This window comes from Gnatocerus cornutus, chromosome 8 (assembly GCF_029298725.1).
Source record: "Gnatocerus cornutus isolate USDA-ARS CGAHR chromosome 8, icGnaCorn1.1, whole genome shotgun sequence".
Taxonomy (NCBI): Eukaryota; Metazoa; Arthropoda; class Insecta; order Coleoptera; family Tenebrionidae; genus Gnatocerus; species Gnatocerus cornutus.
The window spans coordinates 16,973,220-16,998,912 of NC_142240.1; the positions used below are offsets into that span (position 1 = coordinate 16,973,220).

At 33.4% G+C, this 25,693-nt stretch overlaps 1 protein-coding gene across 1 annotated transcript in view; it reads right to left on the bottom strand.

Moving 5' to 3' along the window:
• kek2 (leucine-rich repeat, immunoglobulin-like domain-containing kekkon 2 protein) overlaps positions 1-25,693 on the bottom strand; it is a 34,072-nt gene that overhangs the window by 5,077 nt on the left and 3,302 nt on the right. The window lies entirely within an intron of this gene.

Here is a 25,693-nt window from a genome sequence, read left to right on the forward strand (position 1 = left end):
AAAATAACCGAGTTAAGTCAAAAAAACGGTAGCCAATCCGGAAGCTAAACAGAAATTGAAAATCGGTAACTATGGACACGTACTATCGTCCATTGGTCAGCCTCTCGTTGCCTAGGAAATTGGGATAGCCTTTTACTCCACCCCTAGGATAAGCTTTCGGGATTGGTTGTTAATTTTTTATCCTTTCGCGAATACTATTAGACTTAATCAATTTTTGTTTTGAAATTTACCATCTGTGTTGCTGTCGGCACCCTTCCTTGTTCTCTGGATCATGAGTTCTGGGACACACTGTATAGGTGAGATACAAAATTGCTCAATTTCATCCCAAACTTTCTAGTAAATTTTTCGGCGCCGTGGCATTGCATTTGTAATTCATGTTCATTTTTTTATTGTTTTGTATTGTTTATTAATTGTTATGGCTGTTTATTATTGTTTTCCTTCTTTGTCATTCCACATTAAATAAACTGTTTTTGAACTTATTTTAAACAAACTTTTTAAGTTTATGTTACAACAAAACGTATTTTTTTTTACATGAAGCTGTTTTGTGTTTGTCGAAACGAGTTTTATCATGCACAATTGTTAAAAATAATAGAAATTTTTTTTGGCGATTTTATTATTTGAATTAATCGTGAGTGACTACATTATCCTTCTGCTTAGCTTGGAATATCGATGACCCACATATCACACGTCTAATTTGCCTGGAATGCACAACTTCCTAGACGTGTAAAACTAACATTTCACCCCATTCTAATTACGTTACGAGTAAACTTTCTTCTTCACATATTTCATTGATTTTTATTAATATTACACTATGCAGCGCAGTTTCTAATACTTTTAATACCCAGTAAATTTCAGCAACTTTGCAACTACGAATTAAGACGTAATGTGCCATAAATTAGTCCCAACTATAGTGTTGCGTTCTGTATAACCTACTTAGTTGTGTCTAATTTCAACAACGGGACTATAACCGAGCGAATGGCACGCAGAAAATGGCATCCGACGATTTACAACTACTGCCGGATTATGAATAAAGATAAACTACAAAGAACGATTGTTTCTTCTCAAGTTTGTTCCAATTTCGAAACTAGAAATTAAGTTCAAACAACCCCTTGAAGTCGAGTAAACTATAGATTTCTGTGATTTAATTTTCTGGGATTATGTTCGGTACGCACTTGTATAACTATTGATTTAAATAGGACAGGTAGCGAATGAGGATTAACTGGATTAGGGTAAGTTGTACGGTTTTGGGTGAAACTGAAATCGGTAATAGCGTTTCAGACGTGTTACTATCAAATACCTGGGAAGTTTTGGGGTAAATTGGCGGAAAGCGCTTTTGTCTGCATTGGTAAAACATTTTTATTTATTGAATAGATTTTCATGCTCGTTATAGTAACAATAGAATGCACAAATGAAAAGAGGAGATAATAAATCGGTAGCTGAATATGCATGTTATATATTGGCGATATGAAAATATCCCAACCAGTAGAGACATGAAAAATTATGCTAGTACTATTATATTCGCATTTATATGGATTGGGAACAAACAGCTATATTTGCATAAAATTTGGACTGTAAATCATGACTAATTTGAGTTTATTGCTACCAGTTAAACGTAAATAAATATTTTAGCACGATTAGTGTTAAGCATTTAAATATATTTGTTACTGGTAAAATTATGTCGACATTTTTAGTACTAAACGTTGTACGTATAAACAAACCACAACGCACAATTTTTACAAAAATTTGAGGAGAATTTGTGGAAAATCTAAGCAGAGTGTGTAAACGGATAAAAATCAGGGGAAATGATTAAAGAAGCTTTAGTTGGGCTAGTGCGACAAACCAGAAATTGGAGGATCTAATACTCCCAAATTCCATAATAAATTAATCATTTTCGCACTCCAACTCCTTCAAACTTCAAAATTCGCGCCCCCCACCTAAACTCTCAGGTGGCAGTGGAAGTGTCGGTAAGTTAGCTAGTGGCGTGTTTCAAAGTGGCGGTGTTTTAATTCGTCCTAAAATTGCAATTTTAAGTGTTCCCAGGGGTGTTTTAGTGTTTAGAACTGAACATGAAAGTGTTGTGAGTGTTTTGTGCGTAAGAACGAGTCGAAAGGAACGAAATTAAGGTAATTTTCAGGATTTTCGAATTTTAAGCGGAACGGTCCATATTTTCCGACACGAGGGATGGTCGGGACAAATGTCATTTGTCACTTGATAATAATTTAAATTTGAAATTGTTTTCTTTTCTGTTTTCTTGTGTGTTGACCGTTCATAATAAATAGAGCAACATGGAACATAAAATCCGTTGAATGAGAGTCGACAGCAATAAATTTTTGTCGGCAAAGTGATATTTGTAGGTTATGTTATGTACAGACCTTTTGGGAAGATGCGGTGATGTTGGATAATAACTCGTTGCGCTCCATCAGGCCAGGATTCAGATAAATTCTTTAATAGTATTAAGAAATATGTGGTTCCTTCACTTGTACAATTCGATTCAGTCATTATGTCATTAATGATTCTATTTTAGCGAATTTTCATTGCAATGCGCACCAGAAGAGAAGGTTGATGTCTTGTCTTCCTGAAACCGATCAGACGCATCTCTTGCTTTTTCCGGACAGTTTTACAGAAATACAAGTAGGAACACAATTTTTTCAACATTATTGCTGAAGTGGTATCACAGCCTAGAAATGGCATAATTTTTTTTTCGAAAAACTGTTTTTTTGCCTTACTTCCGAAATGTGTCTTAATTTTGAGCTTTCATTGCGCTAAGGTGAGTTTCTTAATAAGACAGGACCCTAACGATAACTTAATTTATATTAACTTAATTATAATTAATTATAATTAATATTAACTTAAATGATAGAAGGACTAGGGCTTGAACAGTTACAGGCCTATAAATTGTACAAAATAAACGTACACTTACGTTGATTCTTAATTTTTTTGAAATTATTTTGATATCTAGTGAGGACTGGAAGATGTATTTTGTGTTGCCTTTGCAAATTGATAGGGTCCCGTGATTAGAAGACTCCCCTTGTATTTAAGTAAAATGAGGCACTCCCACTTTTGAGAGAAAACTTTACACTACTTATACTAATTGAAAATGTTACGAGATTTTATACTGGATGCTTTGTAAACAGACGGCAAGATCTTTAAGTTGACTAATGAACGAACAGTAGCGCACAGGTTTAAAAATAATGAATCAAATTACTTTGAAGTTTTTGAATTCGTCACAAATTACAGTGAAACCTGTACAGTTCGTGGAATTTGTATTACGACATAGTATCTGTCTTTATAATTGAAATGGTAAATTACATACTTCAAAAGTTTGCCGACATGCAATTGCAGGGTATTTAAGTTCTACCAGAGATTTGAGGACAGTTTGTGGAAACATTAAGAACTTGTTGTAATGTAGGTACACTTGTCTTCTTTCTTTTGCACCTATCGGAGACACTGATTTAATCCTTCAAAATTAAAAAAAAATACTTCAGTCTTAATAAATACCATTTTGAGGCCGCCGTCTTTTTTTAACGTTTTTGGAGACATATAATTAGGCCGAAAAACGGCGTTTGGCAGCCTAGGCCTCCAAAAAGGAAACTATGTATGCTTTATTGTTTAACAGTTGGTATCGCACTGCCATCAATGTACAGGAGTCTGCAACCTGGCAGACTAAAAGTCACTAGCTCAGAATTTTTTTTTAATTTTTTAAATTTCGTTGGCCTAAAAAATAGTATGGATCAAAAGCTTTTGGAGGCTCCGCCTCGTCTTTGCAATTTCACTCAGACTTCCAAAATAGCATTTTGCAGTCTTGTGATCTATATAACTAGATATTGTTTAGCCACGTAACTTAATACAAGCGTTTTTTACTTTCTTTTTAACGCATCTTCCGGTTATCTGGAAGAAGCTTTATTTACTAACCAAATTGGATAAAAAAACAGAATTTCTCTTTAGGAAGTCGAAAGACTTACCAGTCCACGGATAGCCGTCTATTTGTAAAACACCCTGTATACATTGCGTGGACTAGTTCCAATTATAAAATGTTTGCAGAAAGAGCCGCTCTTTCCATTGAAACCAGACTTAATCCGATCCGACGACAAGTAACCGAATTAGACACGCATGGGTTTCACCTAATTGCTAGAACATCTTCAGTTTCAAGTAGCTGCTTAGCAGTTATTTTATCCTGATTTGAGAACTTCACATGTATTCTAAAAGATCACTAATTCTTATTAAGCGTCTAAAAATGGTGATGCTTTTAACTCGATTAACCCATCGAATTCCCTTTGAAATTTTGTGTAAGACGAGCACAAGTTTACAGTAATTGAGCCAAATTAACTGATTTATCGCAACCGATGGCCCTTGGACACCCGTTTGAGGTTCATATTCAAAGGCATAAAAGCGTCAGGTGAAACTTTATTCGCATCGGAAATTATTATTGAATGAAGAATTTAAGAGGATTTTAAGCAAAAACTCTCAACTTTGAAGTCATACATCAGATTTAATCATACATGTCTGCATACATGAGCTCAAGTTTTCTAGTTATTTTGTCTATATTCGATATCATGAAATTGTAGATGTGGAAATACCGCCTCAAAATATACAAGCATGCAAAGTTTTCTTATTGCTGCGGAAATACTTAAGAAGACATATTGATAAAAATGAACATGTCATGTTTGTGGGAATTCGCATTGAAAATAAAGCTATCCTGGCGCATCCACCACTTTTACCTCCCTCTTAATTTTTTTATTAAAACGTCATATTTAAAACTTTATGGCGAATTCTAGAAATGTTGTAATTACTCGACGAAACTTCAAGAGTTTCGGTTAAAGGTGATGCTTTGAAAGACGCTTAAACAGTAATCATAGCAAACACCACGTTAGATTATCTCAAAATGTATTGTCTGTAACTCGATTTAATTGCTAAAAACTTCGAAACAGTGCTCCGCTCATGCAGATTAAGAAACTTTGGGCGTGTTAAAGAACAAACCGCAAGCCTAATTGAGAGACTTGTTGAGAACCTCGCGATAATGAATTCAATGTTTCGGTATTTGAACAACGGATGGACTGCAGACAATGTCGGGCATATTTTATGTCCGCGTTGGTAATATTTCGTGATCACAATTACAGATTCAGCTAATTCATCATATTGACGTATTCGTTGCGAAAGCACAGAATGTGTGTTCTGGATTGTTGCGAATAATTAGAAACTCGAGTAACATTGTGAATTCCTAACACAACTCTTTGAAAATCGGTTTTGTTAGGAATCTGAAACTTCCTAGTACGCAGCAACACAAAGAAAGTTTTTGGTACTTAAAGCTGGTTCAGTGATTAAATACACTTGGCTTTGTTCAAAGTAAACTTCTTTAGAATTTCTCGGGAATCTTAACTGTCAGATACTTGTGTCGTTCGGAAATTTGTTTTTCTAAATTACATGCTAATTGAACGCGACCTTTCGCCAATTGGCTAAATTTATTTTATTTCACACTGTTTGAGCTTAGTAATCCACGATTAAAGTTGCAAACTTATTTCTGGGGAATTGTGTTTCAACTTGCGCCCGCTTTAACTTCCAAATTAATAAATCCACACGTAAAAAGGCGGCCCCCACTATGTTTAGATAATGTCATCTAGCAAATTAAGCTCTTGTTTTGAAACACGTGTCTCTGACAAGGTTATTACATCCTGATTTAAACCCACGACCCTTGGACTGGATTTTACATGATAAAACACATTTACATACAGACGTCATAGTTTTCACTTTACTTTGCAGACTTTTCGCCGTTGATTGAAGTGTAAACTTTTTATTTGTTTTCGTTTAATTTGTATCTGAATTTAAAACGACGCCAATGACTGAGGGTCGCCCATAAATTTCCCGGCATAACATTTTGCTTGCCATGTTATTCAATTTCAGCAGGAGCGAAGTGCTTTTCGGTTGTACAAACCACTCATAAATAAAATCCCAAATAGTTGTGCTCGAAAGGAGTTTTTTCATAAAAGTATACTTGAAAATGGAGCGAGGCCATTCTTTTGTCACCACCCGAAATTAATTGAGCTAATTGTTCGCTTTGGAGAAAGAAGATTTTACGTTTGAAAGAATGGAAGTTACGACTACTTTACTAAAACGATAAAATTTTAGTTCTAGTCAGACGGTTGGATCGGAATTTCACCACCGGATTTTATGTTTACATGACTGACAGAATTAATTAGAAAATAAAATAATTAATCAAAGCGTAAATTGGTGAGGCTATAAAAACCAAACATGTAATTTCAGACTATGTTTGCTTTGTTATACAATAAACCTTTCATGCGGATTATCATTGTGGAAGACAATAAACAAAAATGTTTATTACGCATTACTCCACATGCTTCTCTTCATGGCTTTGTATCTCATATTTTATTAATAAAGGACATATGACTCGAAGCTCTTTTGTACCGGATTTATCTTAAAATGCAATTATTGTTCACAACAAGGAGTCTTTAAATTAAATGCTTGTATTTGATAATAGAACAAACAAGTAGAATCGCTAAAGTTGAAATTAACATCAAGCTTTGTTTAACTACTTTCCTTTGAGCATGATAATAAGATACCCGGAAAAACATTTTTTTAATCTTCTGTACTTTTGTGGTTTCGACATTGAATGTTAGTTTAATAAGTAGAACTAATTCCAGTTTATTACCCCAGTTTGATGATGAAAAAACTTTATAATTCCCTTTTAAACTATTTTTTGCGTGCAAATCCCGCGCTGGCTCTTTAAATCTAAGCGATATTCAAACGAGCGCAACAAGAAATTTTATCTCAGAAATCCTTGACTGGAATGAGGAGATTAGTGTGAATAAATACGTGCAAACTTATTCGTCATTCTCACGGAAACGAAAAGTTTGCAACAATAAAACGACTTTTAAAATTGACCTGAAACACGCGAGTGAAACAAAATCCGAAAATCTTATTATAGTTTTAAGTTTGGCCACAGTTCCATTAGTTTGATTAAAAAATCTGCAGACGTGTAATCGCGGTTTAATCAGATTTGGAGCTGACTTTTGACCCATAGGCTACCGGACACCAGAAAAATAGATGCATTTTATTATGTTTATGAGTTACGTATACGCATGAATCAATTACCAAACAGATTTTTTGTTCTCCAAAGGTCGGAATTATTAGCTAAATATTCGTTTGAAATCCAGCTTCGCGCTGTTAGTTTAAATAAGTCTTCAGTGACTACGTCATAACTCCTTTCTATGCATATGAATTGAGAAAACGCATACGTCAACGGAATGTTGCATTGGTGAGAGTGAGATAGAGTAATCGTTATAATTCCTAACTGGTTTCCGATTTATAGCACACTTGTGTCAACCAATCAGAAGTTTTGTTTTCATAAGTCAGGTCAGGAATCATCTGCACCGAACGTCATCTGTCCATTTTCGCTTTTCGATTATTGCAGCCCTAAAGTAAGAAAGATACAAAAACTGCAGCAATTCACGTTCTGCACACACATTTTATGCATTCATAACCTCAATTCAAACTCAACTTCATCGTTTTCAACAATGACCTCGGCATTACCTGTACAGCCAATAGGCGTCGACTAAGAAGTTGTTACGTCACCAAGGCGCGTGTTTGAAACTATCCATTTTTTAAATAATTTTTTTTGGTATAAATAAAGTGCGCAAAAAAAAATGGACACTGATTTTTAATGTTTTCAGACTGGACAGATTTATTTTTTGAAATAAAAAAAAAACAGTCCGGTAGCCTATTGAGTGCTTGAAAAGGGGTATCAAAATATTATGAATTCACTTAATTTGGAGCTGGAGCGCGTGAAGCTTAATATTCAAAGAGGAAAGATTTGCGCGAGTTTACTTTAAGTAAGAATTGGAACAATACTAAAGGAGCCTCAACATATAAAGTTGATGGAAGCGTCGGAAGGAATTCGCTAATGATATGTCTGAAATTTTCGAATGGCTAAATGGCGGAGCTTAGTGAAAGGATTCTTTCGCCGGCAAGACGTGATTCGCATAGTAAAAACGTTATTTGATCTAATTGTTCCCATGGTCCGTATTGATTGAGCTTTTTTTCTAATTCGTCCTTTTCGTCGTCAGCATTCGTAAAATTATCAGTAAAATCAGAAATGTCTCTGCTAAAATCAAGTTTTACAAGGGAATTAATTGTAGCTAAAAGCTTGCTGGATCAAGTCTGCAGATGTAGCTTACAACGTAAGGAGCTTAACAATACCCTCAATTGTGTGGATCTTGTGGTTTCCGGTACGATTCAGGAGTTGAGAGAAACGCCATATGTAGCTGTAATATAGTTCAATTTACGCGACACTTGCACAGAAAACTTTTACAACGAATGTACCATGTCTATGTAATTAAATACGAAAAAACTACATAAATGTGGGCATACACTGAATTTGTCAGAGTTGTTTGTTTGCTATGGGAAAACGTATTTCGTTGTGATCCGTGTTCGTTTCCCAAGAGAATCATGCAAAGGGAATTGGGCGGTGTTCTATTGCCACGCTTAAATTGAAAACCAAGGAGAAATTTCACATTTCTTTCTGCGATTATGTAGCTTTGCGAATAACATATGCGATCATTGATCAGCAATATGAAAAAATGGAGGCGTTCAGCATACGTTCCCGGAATCCATATTTTCATTCTAAACATAATAATATTCTGCAGGAAAATAAACTTTCAAATACTGACTTTATTCAACCGCAGACAATTTTAAATAAACGAGGTAGACACAACTTCAAATCAAAGTTTAAACACTCATGTGGTGAATAGTTTTTTGGGGGTTTCATGGAAGTTTGAACATTTATGTTCGACGCAGTATTTATTTTACATGATTTTAATTTCGCATTACATGGAAACTTCAAAATCTTTAAGAGAGGGAAAGTTATTTTGTCGGCGTTGTGTTTTAAAAGATGCAATAGGGAAAATGAAGGTTTTTATTAAATTTTATGGATTACTCGTTGCTTAAGTGTTCAGTTATTGAGCTTAATTAAACGATTTTTCGTAATTTTTCTATTTCGTTTCAGTCTTTGGGCCATAAAATGTGGACTCAATGAAAGTAGGGAATTTTAGAAACAGAAGGAAAGTTTTTTGAGAAAATTTATGTCGAAGACTAAGAAAGAATTTCAAGATTTTTAAGATTTTTTAATTAAATTCTTAAACTTTGATCAAAATACAATCCTAAACTTCTAGGTTTATTAATAAACTATACCTACCAAATAACGAAATATTAAAACAGTTTCTTTTTAATTTTATTTTTAGGACAAATTTGAAATTTCCATATTTTTTTACAGTTGTTATATGCTATAACAACAAAATTTTGGGGTTATACTGTTCTTTGCTTAAAGACCAGCAGACGAGAAAAAATCGAAAATTTGGAAAAACATTTTTAGGACTAATCCTCGTATTAATTCAAAATTTGAATTTTTTATATAATTTAATACTTATTCTTTGCGATAAGAAGATATTAAAATGTTCGACCACCCCTGATTATTCCCAGAATTAAGTAATTGACTTGCATTCTTTTTATTAAAGTAGTTTTTATAACAAAAAACTTACAAAACGTCCAATCCGAGCTCTTATTTCCTGTGCAAGTTTTTATTGGCTAGTTAGTTCTTTATTCGAAGCGACAAAAAGCGCTTCCTTTTACGGGCTTATCAGCTTATTATTAATAAACTCTTTAACATTATTACAGGACAATTTTTCCTGCCAATTTGCTGCCAACAAATCGGATTGATTTTTTTGACTAGTTACAAGCAATTTTTTTTGAAAAAATTTACGAACGACTTCATACACCAAGAGTTTGTTTCGAAAATGAAAATTTTCAAAAATTTTATTATTTGTTCTTAAATTTTTAATTTTTAGCACAGCTGATAAACAAACTTAACCTATAGGTATAGTAACGTCGCCAAATTTTATTATTTTTAAATCAAAACTGCTATAGTCATGGAATTTAATAAAAAACAGTTGAAAAAAAATGGAAAATTTTAGTTTGTTACGAATATAAAAATTTTTAGAAGAGGTATTTTTTATCCTAAAATTTTGTATTTTAGAACACTTGATAAACAAGTCTAAGGTATTAATTTTGACAAATTTCACACGTTTAGAATCAAAATTGTCATAGATACGAAATTTAATAGAAAAATAGAAAGCGGTTGAATTTTTTTGATGGTCCTTTAATTTTGGACTAAAACAACAAAATTTTGAAACTCTAGGTTTTACAATTTTAGATCTATAACAATAAACTTTTGGAGTTTTACTTCAGGACTCTACTCTATTTTTATTTTTTGACAATTTATTTTCCAAATTTCGAATGACTTTCTATTAAGTTAAGTTCGGTTTTTACGCATAAACCTAAAAGACACATTTACGGAAGAGAACTACATAAATAATTTTTGCGCTTTGGCACTAACCGGAAATTTTCAGTGCTCATAACTCAGTTATCTGAGGTCGATCATCGAATTCGATTAGAACGCGAAATTCCTCCTAAAATTTTTAGTAAGATGAGCCCTAACTTATAGCAATTGAACTCTTCGATTTATCGAAATAAACAGCTTCCATATGAAGTTACTTTTGACCACAAAATCGCAGTTCTAAAAGAGCACAAAACGAAAAGTATATCCCTCTTGGAGTGTAACATAAATCAACAAAAAATTGAACAACTCTTTGTCAAAACTCCATTAAAGCCATCTAATCGCCTTTCATTTTTGTTCCAGAAGGACAACCCGAAGCGCCTGGATAAAGCAAAGGTAAGGACTTTAAAGTTCTCTGGAATTAAGTAAGATAAGTCCAGTCGCGTCTGTGGGCCATTAAAGGGTATTGTTTGCGTAGGGAAGTAAACACAAGACGTCTGCAACAAAATCCAAACCACTTTAACGTATTTCGGGTTTAGGTGTAAACGGAGCGATTATTTACTTTGATAACTCTTGAAACTAATTAAAAAGTTCCGTTTTTGATGTTTTAAGCCCTCTTTGGCCGAGACAATGTCTTCTCGAGCTGCGAGAAGATAATAGACATACTAAACTCACGTCAAAAACCAGTAAAAGCTGCTTCAACGGTTTAGAACTTACCCCACGCAAAGTTAACAACAATTTTCTAAAGTTATCGCGCTTTTCCTCTATGAAAGCGAACAATTTGTTTATTTGAATGAAGAGATATCTATGCGTGTCCTTTGTTGTACTTTACAGCTTTGAGCTTTTCTTATCTCATTCTCGGAGAGTCGATACCTTCAACTTTACCAAATAAGCATAAAAACAGTACAAAGCAGAGTCACATCTTTAAGATATGATGTTCCCAAAGAATCGCTCTAATGCATACTTTATAAGGAATACGAGTAAGTTACAAACTCTAGAAAGTTTTAAGCAAAGGAGCCTGCATTAGGACGTAGTCTTAAACTTACAATGGTTACATTTTTCACTTAAGTTATGGACTTGATCTAGAATACGAAACAAAGAAGTAATTTCTTAAGTGTTAATTGAGTCTGAAATCAATGTTATAGTTTAAGTTTTAATTACCCGGAACGGTGGAATAAGACCTTTAAACAAAATCCAGTGGCGTTTATTGGGAGATTTACGAAACCACATTAACAAGGAATTTAGTCTGTCGAGTGGGGATATATTATCATGTTGGAAACTCGCGAGGAATTGGAAAATAGGTGGTATTATTGAATGAACTTTAGGAAGCACCCTTCAGACAACTGCTAGAATAAATACACGGTCATTAGAGGCATGTTCGAAAATAAATTTCTTTTGTTGGTCTTTCTTTGCCTTCCTCCTTTCGGACTTTTTATTGAAAAAGGTAAAAGCTCCACCGTACAAGAACGCGTAATGCTATTTTGATTATCAACGCAAAAGAGCTCTCAAGAAACTAGCAATTAATCATCAATAACTAAATATTGAAAGTTTCATTATAACGGATTTGACGGTGTTTTTTGTAAAAAGTGTGCAAAAACACACATGTTTTAATTATTTTTTTAACGATCAAAGGGGTTTTTGAATCGGAAATATTTACTTCCGAATGGACAAAATATGGCCGTTTCAACGAAATTTATTTTAATCAAATGTAAACATTCAACTGGCATTTCAATAATAGATCAAAATTCTATTATGGAGGTAATTACGTTTTTCAAACAGTCTCGGAAATGAGATGTGCTGCAATAAGAAAAATATTTAATCGAATATCGAATCTAATTATACTTCTACCAACAGAAGAGATTAAAATCTGCATTTCAAAAAATAAACCGATCAAGTTAATTAAGTTCCAATTGCAATTAGTAATTTCTAAAACCAAATTAACAACCAACTTTAAATATGAATAACCATACCTACTAATAAATCGGTGCGAATATTTTTATGTCGCCATTGTTCAGATAGTGCATTAACTATTTAACTGAGATTCTCGGGCTATAAAGTTTCAGTTTAATTTATATTGAACCCATCAATCTCCTTGCCACCCAGCCAGGACAAAACCAATTAAAATGTTTTAGTTTTTTTCTGTTTTTACGTCATGTGTTTTTAGTGACGTATTTAGCTAGGGTGTAAAAAATTGACGGGATCACTTTCGAAGGCGTTCGTTTTTTACGATTCGGGGGAGACGATATTCAATTAACACTAGTTTGATGAAAAATAAAAAAATCCTCTGAAAAATATGGTTTTTGTTTATTGAATGTTTATTAAACACGATCTGGATTTTAGTGCAAAAGTTTCATTTTTAATTGGAATTAATTCCGGAAGTTGATTTAAAGTGTAAATTTTAATCATGAAATGGGAGTATTCTCTGGCAGATTTTCATCTATCTAAATTCAGAGGAGAGCTGTTTTTAGGAATTTTTGTTGCATTTTGATGATCGTTTTAAATTCAAAACAACATTTTTTTACACTTTTACAACTTCATAAAAGTGACATTATGGTCCGTTAAAGTGAATTGAGTACTTGAAGTATTTGTCCTTAATTTTACTACGATTGTAAGAAAAAAACTTGTTTGCTACTCGTACGAGATGGATGTTACGCACGCGCCGTGTGTTTCCAAGCTCGGCCTACAGACTCGTTAAACAAACCACGTTTAGTGCTTAAAATATTACCAAAAATTGTTGCTAACGCACACTTATAATTATTGAAATTCTATAATTTTAGCATTACCCAAAATTTTGATACCTACTGCTGAACATTAGAGAATAATAAATTATAACCTCAGATACAGACACTTAGGACCCGATTTCAAGTCAGTGGCGCAAAATTGCGTTGACGCAGTTGCTAAGGTAGCATCAGTTTAATTGGGGTTGCTAAGGCGCAATTCTGATTTGCAATGCCACAAGTCAACATGAAATCGGGCCCTGAGTGTGCTAAAATATTGAAATTTAGGGCAACAAGAATGAATGAATGAATTTTAGATTAAACAAAATTTTGAAGCTTCATAGTGATTTTTTATAAAAAAAAAGTAAAAATAATTAAGAAATTTTGCCTTTATCGGTTATACTAAAATTATAGAGTTTTAGATCAAGAATTAGTAGGTAGGAATCAATTTTTTTTATAAATTTTGTCACTTTTGAGCCCTCTAAACTACATAAATTTAGAGCAACTATTAATTTTGGAATTTATTATTTTGATGAGCGGCAAGAATTCAAAACTTTGTGTTAACTCTAAAGGAATGAAGATTTGTCAACTTAACATAACTTTCCAGACGTTTCTTGAGTCCGTAAAAAGATAGAAATTTTGAATTTTTATTATTTTTAAGCTCCCAAAAATTGGAATTGTTTTATTAAATTTCACGACGTTGACTTGTGTTAGCGCTAACGCAATTGAATTTGGTGGATTTTCTTCTCAATTTTTTGGCTAATTGAGAAAAGCCAATACTTTACAAACATTTCCACACTGAAATAACAAATTTTGAAAAACTCATATGGTGGATGCGCCAGAATCCTAATCGTTCCATTTAACAACTTTACAAGCAATTTCGTAGTAAGTTTATAATATTTTCATTCCTTGATTTCCACGTCAAATGTACCGAAAGCTGGCATAAATTTGCCAGCATTTCCTCGACTGCCATTATAAAAGCACCACAGACTTTGAGTTTTTTGGCTAGTTGTGAGTTTCGCGCCATGAAGCAATATTAAATTTCCGACAAAACTAGAAAGAAGAGAAAGATATTTGAATGGAGCAAATAATTTGTGTAGCAATCTCTTTTGTGCCAGTTTCTGTAAACTGCTTACTTCATGTTTTATCAACGTTCGATGTCGAATTTTGTGAAGCCACGTAAGGTTGTAAATGATGGGAAATTGCTGTAATCCTCCGAGAAATCACCGATATGATGCTGAAATCGTCTGCGTCTATAGCATGTAAGAATTACAAGGGGTAGGTTAAGATAGTGCAATATTATACGTCAGCAAACTTGTAATATAATCTTTGATGTTTCCATCCAAACGTAACGCTAACGAATTCATAATTAAATCAGCTCTGAAAGGAATCTCTTAAAAGATACACGTTCTTCATTAATAGCGTTGCGCTGTACTAACTGCTAATAAAGTTTCTTTCGTTTTGTTCCTTGTCGCGTTTTCGAACATGTCGTCTTACGTCTTTAAACAATTACTTGCCATCTTAATTGACAATCAAAGAGTAATTGCGCGTGTTAAGTCGACGTCGCATTGATCAAACAAAACCGGTGATTAAAAATTGGCTTCTTCAATCGCATTCAAATCACCGGTATAAATTCCCTAATAAAGACATATACCAGGGTTAAATAAGGAACCGTAACTGAATCTTGGGCGTCCAGACGAAGTTTTGAGCGTTTCTAACGAGGCAGTTCCTACTTTATGGTTTGGTCGGTCGAGCTAAGAACTGCCCCTTTTAAGCGATTGCCGTCGGACGCTGATGGCCACACTAACAAGGGAATGTTGGCCCTTTTAGCAAACACAATGCCAACCCTCGTTTATATAGGCCTCAATAAGAATTATCAGAGCCCACCAAGAACTTACAACAAAGAACTTGTACGGTCGTTACTGGATGATGAAGCATTGCTTCCATTTACCTCGTTTACGTAATAACAAATTACCCCATCAAAACAGAAATTATAGCTTAAACACTAACTGCTTTTATCTCGAAACTCAACAATTGAATCGGGATTTTTTATTTTATTTTATTGTGTCCATTTCCGACCACGGAAGACGTTCAATGTGCAACGAAGCGTAGAATATTTGGGTTCTAGAAAAATTCCGCGTGTCATAAATATATAACTCGCTTGTTCTTATTTTTATTATGTGGCAAAAGTGTTTCATCACATTTATCATGCCATTATGCAAATGTATAAACCAAAGTTGTATATGACGTTCTTCCTGGAATCCCAGAAACTTCTAAATGCGCATTCTAGCTTTTACGGAAGGTGCTTTAGTGAAAGACATAAAAAATATCCCATAAAAACTAGTGTTTTTTAAACCTGTTATAGCAGCAACGTGATGTTTTTAATAGGTAAAACAAGTCTAGCGTGCAAACGGACATACGAACTTTTTTTCAAATGATGAAAAAGCTCCGCGTTTTTGTGTTTTAATGAAGTGTAGTTAAAAATTCTGCAAATCTTTGTTTTGATCTCCGTTCTTTAATGTCGATCCATAATTTGTAGTTGGACAGTGGGAGATTAAACTAAAAGTAGAAAGCTGCGTTAAAATTTTCCGTTTTGAGCATTTTTTAAATGTTTTTAGTGGTCCCTCTTCCGCCAATTCTTTACATTAATTTTTCCAGGAATGCTTTTCTAAGGTTATATAGTTATCGCTATCACAAACCTGTTCCTAATGCGACATTATTTCAGCTGATAATTGCCACCGCCCGTCATTAAGCCTCACAAAAACCTAATTTTTTTATTGGTTGCTGTAACATTTGTTTCTCGGTGAAGTTTCCCTCGGCAACTGTAAGAAACACCATTAACATAAATTCCAGTCTAACTCAACTTTTTTATGGTTTTACTTTATTCCTCTGTAAAAGTCGCGATTCTTAAATGAGTTTTTATTTTATGAATACGCAGTTTAACTTTTAGAATTTATGCATCTAGTGAAGCGCACAGTAACGTGTAAAAAAAGGTTCGTGATCGAATAAATAAATTGTGAGTGTTCATGTTTAAAACCAAAGAACATCACGACATCACTTTGTCTTGTTTATGGCTCAAGCTTCATCTCTGCTTGGATTCCTTAACTAGCGCTTTCAGCAAATTAAATGCATCCTCAAGATCGTAGACTTGGTAGTAATTGTTATTTGTATATTTATGAAGTTTCGTTGGACTTAGGTTAGACGTGAAAAAATCTCTTGCAATTACGGGCTTCTGCCGTCTTAATACCGGATGATTGATGTGTAGGCACGTTGCCAAAATTTCGCTCGCTGTCTTTTCATAAATGCAGTTATCAAGCGGACCTAGGAATGTTAATTAAAGTTTTTTCCGAAAAAAATCGTGAGAAGCAACGCTCCAACAATTTTCGGTTTAATTTAAAACAGACGTTTCGACATTCCGGTGCGATTTAAAAATCATTGCTTCTCCATTTTTAAATATTAATTAAATTCTACAATCCGCTTTGTTTTGTGTATTCAAGAATGTCGTAGATACGTATCTAAATTAATTCCTTTGACGTTTCGAAAAATTCATTTCGTTTTATTATTGTCCACTCAATTTCGGAGTTCCATGTTATGAACCAAATTGAAGATAACGCAACACACGTGCGATGAAAATGGATATTTTATGATTTGAACCAACCCCAAATTGGCGATGATTATCCTGTTTAACTCGGAAGAAGTATGAAGATAAATCGGCAGTTTTACTAGCAATGCATTTTAATGTTTGATATTATCGTTAATAGTTATGAGCCAATGCATGTAGGTGAATGATACGAATTAAACCATGTCGTAAAATTTATCAGTGTTATATTACGAACTTTTGATTGCATTGTTCATCTGCAATGTAAATACAACGATTATGCGCAAAATAATGAAATTTAAATGACGATGTGGTTATAATCAGGGGAAAAAATAATAATGAAAATGGGAAATGCAGGTGCTTTCATAAAGTGGTTTTAGTTTTGTGGTAAATTCACAATTGGAGTCTCATAACAGCGATGAAGACAGGAATTTCAAAGAGTAACTTCAAACGACTGCCATGTATTTATTAAACCTAGTTTCTGTAAACATAAAGCAACTACTGTCTAGATCTAGAAAGCTTCACAAACAAAACTGGGGCACGTGAAGAAATTGTTATTATTCGTTGCCAGTTGAGCAAATTTGTTTTGTTGTCGCCGTTCTTTAAAATTTTCCATCGCTCTATATTGAAAAAAAAGAAAAGCAGATGAAAAATCTGGCGAATTTATTCCCATCTTATTCATCGTGGCCGAATTTTCTCTATATTTTCTCCACATTTTCTGTTTAGATTTTTTCTAAAGTCTACCGATTTTCCTTTATTGATTTTTTGATTGTGTTTATTTTCTCGTTACTCGCGCAGATTATTTCTTCGTTACCTTTGTTTCATATTTTCTGCTCTTAACGATCGTTAAAATCCGCTCTTCAAAAAGCCACTTTTTTCTACTTCAACAGGCTTTCCATGGAACCATTTAAAACCGACTTTTTTCTAAAACTGCATGAGCTCTTTCATCTCCTGAATATTTTCCATGATCAACACCATGTATCCTCTAAAGTTATTAAGGCTTAACTTGAAATTAAACCTATCGATTTTGCATTTTAGTTGAGGAACAAAGCGCCCGATTAAAATAGCACTTGAAATTGGACAAGCGACTTTCAGCGAGGATAAAAACGATACGAACTATTATGTGAACGGTGCCATGAAACGCATTTGATTACAGTCGGTTTCAATTATAAATCTGAAATATTAACACTGAATTTCGCATTTAGCTGTCACCTGCAGGCGATGTATGACAGTATCTAAATAATTCAAGTGATATTTTATCCGGTATTAAAGATTCCGTTTCAATTTTTATATCTTCTTTTACTTAGGTTAGGTGGTTTTTTGTGGAGCTTGGCATTCTGTTCCCACTTTCATAACAGAATATATTAAAATTTAATAAGACGTTTGCAGGGCAATCCGAGCGGGTCATTCGAACAAACGTAGACCGAGTACGCTACCTTATAGAATATTAAACGGGCATAAAAACGTGCTGTGGGAGAAACAATATGAAATGGATTTTCAACTAAAAAACTGTGCAAAACAAAGGTCGACGAACAATTTTCTCAGAGCATTGTGAAAGGTAAAGCACTGCAATTAAAATTGTTTACGAAAGCAATTTAAGACTAAAGCAATTTACCCCAAATTGATTACAGTTCATCACAACTTTAAACACACTGAGGGTTATCAAATGTTTTAGGTATCTTTAAAGGGCGGTATTAACTGGAAATTACACTTCCAATGACATTACCTAAACATACACACAGTTACTTTCAACGTTTTTTGAATACGGAGCGTTTTCGGAGCTTGTTCAAATGTTTGCCGGAGAGAGAAAGCTTCATGCTTCAATTTACTACCCAAGGAAAGGTTAAATGGTAGAAACGTTTAGTCCCGATATTTTTTATATAATACGGTTCTGTTGTCGGGTTTAATCAAAAACACATAAACCTTTTCGGGGGCATTTATATTCTCTATCCAAATCAATATTTTCTCGGTTAAATATCAAAATTTTTAAAAAATTGACAGCAATTTCCATTTCCAAATTTTTGGATTTTTAGATTTTAGTTTTCAGTTTTGAGCTTAAAAGGTTTTAAAGTATCAAATTCTTATTTTCTTTGAAATCCTGAAATTTGAAAGACTGCGAGTTTTATTTACCTAAAATTTTCCAGAGTTTATTTTTGTTAGGTACAAAACTCTTTAATTTGATCATATAAATATAATCCCACAATGTAACATTTTCCACCTTAGTTTGTACTTTCCTCCTACGTGATTAAATCTGAATTTTTAATTTAGTCTGACTACGAACTGGCTAAGTAATTTCAACTTTCGAAAGTTGGAATTTAGAAAATTATGAACTGCCTAATTAAATGATTAAGAAAAGTATAATTAGAGAAATTGAAATTAATTTTTAGTTGCAATAGAATCTGAGCAGCTTGAAGCGAAGTGAGTTTCCTGAATGTTTCTTTCCCACCGCATGAAAAAATAAAAGCACTCCAACTTTAACATTTAAAATACAGAACTGTTCCTCATTTTAATTAAAATATAGAACTCGAGCTTTATAATATCATAACCTTTTTATGGCTTTCTTTTTTTAATAAAATTCACATGAATGCATTAATGCAAGTGCAAAATACGACAGTAAACCCACATTTCTCGCCATGTATACAGGTCGATGAAGAACGTGTATGGAGCCAAGGATAAAACGTATATTCGTGTGGGAATTTTTATAGACATGTTTTCAATATTCCCTCGTAAACACATGTTCTTCGAGTCATTAAACCATTATCACACATTGCTCCAACTCCTGATTCTTCCACAGTCTGGTTATTACGGGTTTAAACAAGAATTTAGTTTCATTTACAACTTTAATTAGATCTTTTGCGAGTTTGATTAATAGGTAATTTAAAGTAAAACGGTGTCGTAGCCAAAGCGGAAATTTTGTAATTTTCTAAAGATTCATACGCTCTGTGGTCATATCTATCCGTTATGGTCCGCTGACAATTCGCGATAACCGTGTTTAGGCCCTTAAATTGCGATATATTTGAAGGACTATCTCCAAGTCTGGGGAATTGCAATTTATGGTCAGTTGAATAGATAAACTTCTACATGGTAATCCTACCGTAAATTTCCCGCCCCTCGGATGTAAAACATTAGTTTCGTTTGCAGATTGTTTCTTCTGAAAGTTGGTACAAAAAATGTTTAGCGGTTCTCGAGAAGAATTTGTTGTAATGGAGATTAAATTATATCCTCCACAAGACGCATTTCCTTGGATGTTTTATTAATGCGAGTCCGAGATTTAGGTACAACAAAAAACACATTTTGCAATTCTTACGAGATTAAATCTCCCCGAGAGAACAGACCTTTAATCTCGAAAGAGTTTAATTAAATTTAGTTTCTTTTAAATTGCTAGAAATATTTTGTATTGGCAAAGAAGTCGATCTGCATCGGCAGTGATGCGAATCTAATGGTCGATTAATGGCAGCGAGTTTTACCTCTCCAACTCCTCGAAGAGCGAGATTATCGATCATTATTCCGAGTCGATGGTATTTGTCAAGACGCCATTTTGGCTTGATTTTTTTTTTGTTCTTGGCCGCAATTAGTGAATTATAGCGGTATAAAAAACGAGGCATTGTTTCATCCCGCATTAACATAACAACTAAGGAAACGTCGGGTTGTAATAATTAAGTGTAGTTGCGCGGAATTAAATAAATAGAAAGGAAGATCCGGCCATAATTCGTCAAGAACGGGTGAAGTTCAGCTTATCATTTGCGGTTAATGTCTGATAATGGTGTGACAAGAGAAGACTGGAGCTACATCATGTCTAGCAAGGGTCAGTAACTCTGTTGTCACAGTACATTACTTTACTTTGATTCTCTCGCAACAAAGACAGATCGTCTCTGCACTTCCGTTTACATACAAAAAATCACACTAAGATAACACTAAGCGTGTGTTGTCATATTATGTAATTAAAACTCGACTAATTAGCGCAGTTCACCCCTGTAATGCGCCTTGACACGCACAGTTTATCAAAGCACATTTCCCACCAGAGGCCATTTATTCAAAATCCTCAGATTAAAATAAATAATTCGAGGAAGCAATCAGTTTAAGACGAGAACACTGGATGAGCTCTGAAAGCCGTAAAATGTATTTTTAAAATTACCAAAACTGTCATCTGAAATATTGGATGTTGAAATTCAGTGTGCTGTTAAATTAGGTTTCGAAAGAAGTGTAAATAGAAGAGAAACAGCAGGTAGTCGAAATGCTCTTATTTTGCATATTCACTCTCATTAGTGAGTTCCGGTTGTATTTACTTACATAAAAGTTCGAGTTAAGTGCGACGTGGATTTCATTATAGCAACAACGTGAACGGAATTTTAAGCATCTCTTTTAGAAAAAACAAAGAATTCGCCGGGCGTACATAAATCCTGCCTTTTACAAAAAGCGATTAAATTTGATATTGTTCAAAAGCTCTTCACAGTTCCGGCAAAGTTTGCGGGCTTTTTTAGTGCACTGGGCAATGGCCAGCCGAATTTTTCTTTCATTTCTTTAAACTGGTTGTTACATTCATTTACGACATTGAATTCTAAAAAAATTCTTTGATTTTAGATTCCTGGTTTCTTAATTTTTTATTTGAGATTCTTAGATTTAAATTTTTGAGATTCGAGAATTTATTAGCTCTGTGGTTCTGCGGGGGTTTGAGGCTTTAGAATTTAACTTTATTAGGTTGAATTATAAAAAAATCTGAGACTCTACGTTTCTATTTCGAATTCACTACATTTTCTGTCTCTAGATTGATTAATACAGGGTGATTTTTTTAAAACGGCAGGCGTTGTAGAATTTTTATTTAAGAACCGATTTCAAAAATTTAAAAAACAAATTAAATGGTTTATAATTTACTATAAACTGATGATTTTAATTTTTTTTAAATGTATGTATCTTTTGGGCGATACTCAACTTTCTAATTTTAAATTGGAACCCATATTTTTTTTTTTCATAATTTGGAAGATATTAATTTTCTTGATTCAAAAATGTGTAATATGTTCTACTTTTAACCAAAAATATTTTTAAAAAAATTATCAAAATTGAAAAAAAACAAGCAATAAAAGTTAATAAAATCTAGGTGCATGGTGTCAAATAAAAGAATGCCGTTATTGTAATGTCAAAAAGCAGCAAATAATAGAAAAGATCGGCATTTTTTTTTGAAATTATTAATAACAAAAGACAATAATAATTACAAATCAGAAAAAACAACTACCTAATTTAATTAAAATACTGTTGAAACGCCATCCCGTTTTTTTTATTGCACAATTGACACCACGAGAAATGCATTGTGCATTGTAAGGTGTAGCCCCATCTTGTTGAAAGAAAACTTGTTCTTTCTGTTATTTACTGCTTTTTGACATTACAATAACGATATTGTGTTATTTGACACCACGCACCTAGATTTTATTAACTTTTATTGCCTAAATTTTTTCATTTTTGGTATTTTTTTTTTAATATTTTTTGTAAAAGTAGAACATATTACACATTTCTGAATCAAGGAAATTAATATCTTCAAAATTATGAAAAAAAAAATATGGGTATCAATTTAAAATAAGAAAGTTGAGTGTCGCCCAAAAGAAACTAAGACATTTAAAATTTTTTTAAAATCATCAGTTTATAGTAAATTAAAACCCATTTAATTTATTTTTTAAATTTTTGAAATCGGTTCATAAATAAAAATTCTACAACGCCTGCCGTTTTAAAAAAATCACCCTGTATTTTTAATAATAATTTCGCTAACGAAAAATATTTGTTTAGGACTTTCAATAATTCTAAAACTATTTTTTATTAAATTTTATAAAATTTACAAAAGAATGAATTATTGTGTTCAATGTGAAAAAATATAAATTTTTAATTTGCATGTTTAATTCCGTAATTGCAAAACAATTAAATTTGGGAGAATTGTTATAACTATGCATTTTTGACAACAAATTGACAAAAGGTACAAAATTTTGTTTGATTTAACAAACAAAAAATATTTCCTCCTCGAAAACTTTAGTGAATTCAGGTCTAGAATAATGAAAAAGTTAATTTTAAGACGAAACAAATTTTCGAGAAACTTTACAATTTTTTTTATTTTAGTCTTAATCTAACCGTTAGAGCCATAACTACTTTTGAAAACGGTAATTAATTAAAATTTAAGAACAAGGAAAATATATTTTTGTCACTTCTTATTCCAGCTGCTTCCAAGAGTTGTTGACCTGTGTTCTTTATGAAAACACTTTTTTTGTGGTGTAAAAAGATCAGCAGCCTTTAATACTCCCTGAATTTTGTTCTTAGCAAAAGTTTAATTTAATAATTCTGAAACAAAAAAAGCAATTCTTGGTTCTTCCTTACAGCAATAACACGAGCGGAATTTTAAGCGTTCCTTTAGAATAAAAAAAATTCTCTAGAGCTTCATAAATTCAGTGTTTTACAGAACCAGTGGCACTGTTGCACGCCACGGTATGCATTAATCAATTTTTGTAAATATAAACTCTGTTTTAATGTTGATAAGTTCTTTTTTAAAAAGTAATAAGATCTGAATGGGGGTGAAAGTGAACCCTTCTTTATTATTTATCCGCCTTGGTGAAGAATTTTCAAAGTTTTATGAAAGTCGAAAGTTAAAATGAGGAAGTTTGCTAATTTCGCGTCATAAAAAATACAATTAATTCCGGAATACATACTGAATTATTTACGGCTTACACAAACGCGAATGTGACAAAAACAACGCGAATTACACGTGGTTCCATCAGGAGTTTCAGTGAGGGAGCAAATTACCAGAAAGAGGAGGAGAGACGCGTATCTTTTTGTTTGGAAGATGAATAGCAGTAAATCTTAGCCACTAGACATGAAGGATGACTTGAACTCTCGAAGGGAGAAATGTGACGTGAGGCAGGAGCAAGAGGAAGATATTAGCCTGATTATATCTCTTATTCTTCTCTTCGCAACTTTGAGGAATATATTTGATGATCGGCAGGAAGTCTCAACTTTTGGCCATAATAAAAAGTAATTCCCTTCGTTAAAAGTCTCATCTATGGAGAGTTTTAGAAAGTGTCCTCTAGGTTCTTTAATTCCATTCGCGAAACATGAGGAAAACTGGTAGCTAGGGATTACTAAGGAGAAGGAATAATTTTCTGCGATTTCCAGAGAAAACAAACAAATGGAACGACGATAATACCATTTCCTGTTTGAAATCACAAGCGATGGAATTGCAACGTTCAAGGGAATGTCTGTATCATTTACATAATTCGATGAAATATTTTTTTCGTTTCCTTCGTTCAACTATCGCGTCCACTTGTGTTTTTAGATAAATCCTAAAGTTAATTCGTCTTTATTTTCATCATATAATGGCTTTATTTATCAATTTCGTCCGCTGCAGCCATTTTTTTGTTTGACTAAAGCCCTGGATTAAATCACCGTCCCAACGGATAAAATGATTAGATTACGTCGGCAGCAAATGTGCCCTCTTCTAATTCAATAATAAGTAAACACGTGGAAGAGTTGCAGAAGCAAAATTATCGATTAGCTACCCCGAAACGATTTATTGTTGTGTTCGCTCAATTCGGAGCAATTTTAATCAAACGTGGTCTCGACTAATTCTGATAACATTGTCGTCATTACGAGGCAGTCTATATTCATAAACGTCTTCACCGCTTTATAAGGTGGTTGTTAAATTTTGATTTAATCTTCTCACCCTTGATGTCACGGTGCTGCGTTAACAGATTGCATTATTCAAACAGACAAGAAATGTAATTTCCGACAACGTGATTTTTCACAAACCCCCACCTCCATACTGGAATTAAGGCCAATCTCGTTTTTGACGTGGCTTAAAGACTTTGTTATTTTTCGGCAGTCTAGATTTCATTTAAATACAATGGCTCTAGAACGGATTATCTCCAAATTAATTCTCATTATTAAGATCCACAGACACCTTATTACGTCCTCAAGACGATGAAGTTGAAATTTTAATTCACTAAATTATACGCTGTTTTGCTCTCTTAGTTCACGTACGGTTGGTTAAACTTGCATTAAGTGATTTGACGCGTGCATAATTATCGCAACTTTGATTGGTCAGAACCTCTAGACGTGCGTTTGATTAGTTTTAACAGAAATTACTTCACCAGGTTGAGTAATTAAGTCTCAGGAGTTGAATGAATTATTTAGTGTTTTCAATTATACAACTTATCCTAGTTCTAGGATAGCAAATAGCTCTGATTTGTTTACAAGATTTTATCAAAAGCTCTCCTCGAACTTCTTTTCACTTTTCTCGCCGAATTGTCCTCGCGCTGTGTAAATAAGAGAAAAGCAAAATTGTGTTACAACTGAAAAAAAATCACCTTCGCGGAGCGATCCTTTCCTTATGTTAAGGAAAAAGGATATAATCAGAGCTCGTCAGAGAACATTTACCGAAAATGACGAGCAAGAGCGGAAAAATTCCTGACAGGATCTCTCACTCTGTCAAAGGACGACTTTCCTTTCCCGGACGCCATTAACAGTTGATCATAGTTTGTGCTAAAACCCCAAAACAAACGGTTAACGTAATCCTATTTGAGGTCAGTTGGGCCTTTTTAACGTGACTTTGTTTGTACAACAATAAAAGCATTTTTTGCGGCCGTGGTCTTATTAGAATGGAGTTTTTTATACCGAGAACCCGTTATGGAAACGCTATTGTGAAAGGTTTTTGCGGCGTCCCTACAAATTATAATGTTTGATAAAAGACTACTTGAATTTTTTTTGCACTTGAAGACAAAAATGAACGTTAAGAAATAATCCGATTAAATTCAAACTTTTCCAACTGCAAATGTTTTGGAAATTCTGCAATTTAAATTTGAATTTCAAATCATCATCGATCAAACTTCCCAAAACGTTGCAGTTTATAAATTTAAGTTGGAAATTGGAAATCTCAAAATGCACTCTAGAATATGAACGGGAAATGACAATTCTGTTCCGATACTTCGTCTGGTCGGTCGTTTTTAAAACTACTCACCTAATTTTACGAGGAAAATCGCTCCATCAACACCGCATTAAAAATAAATG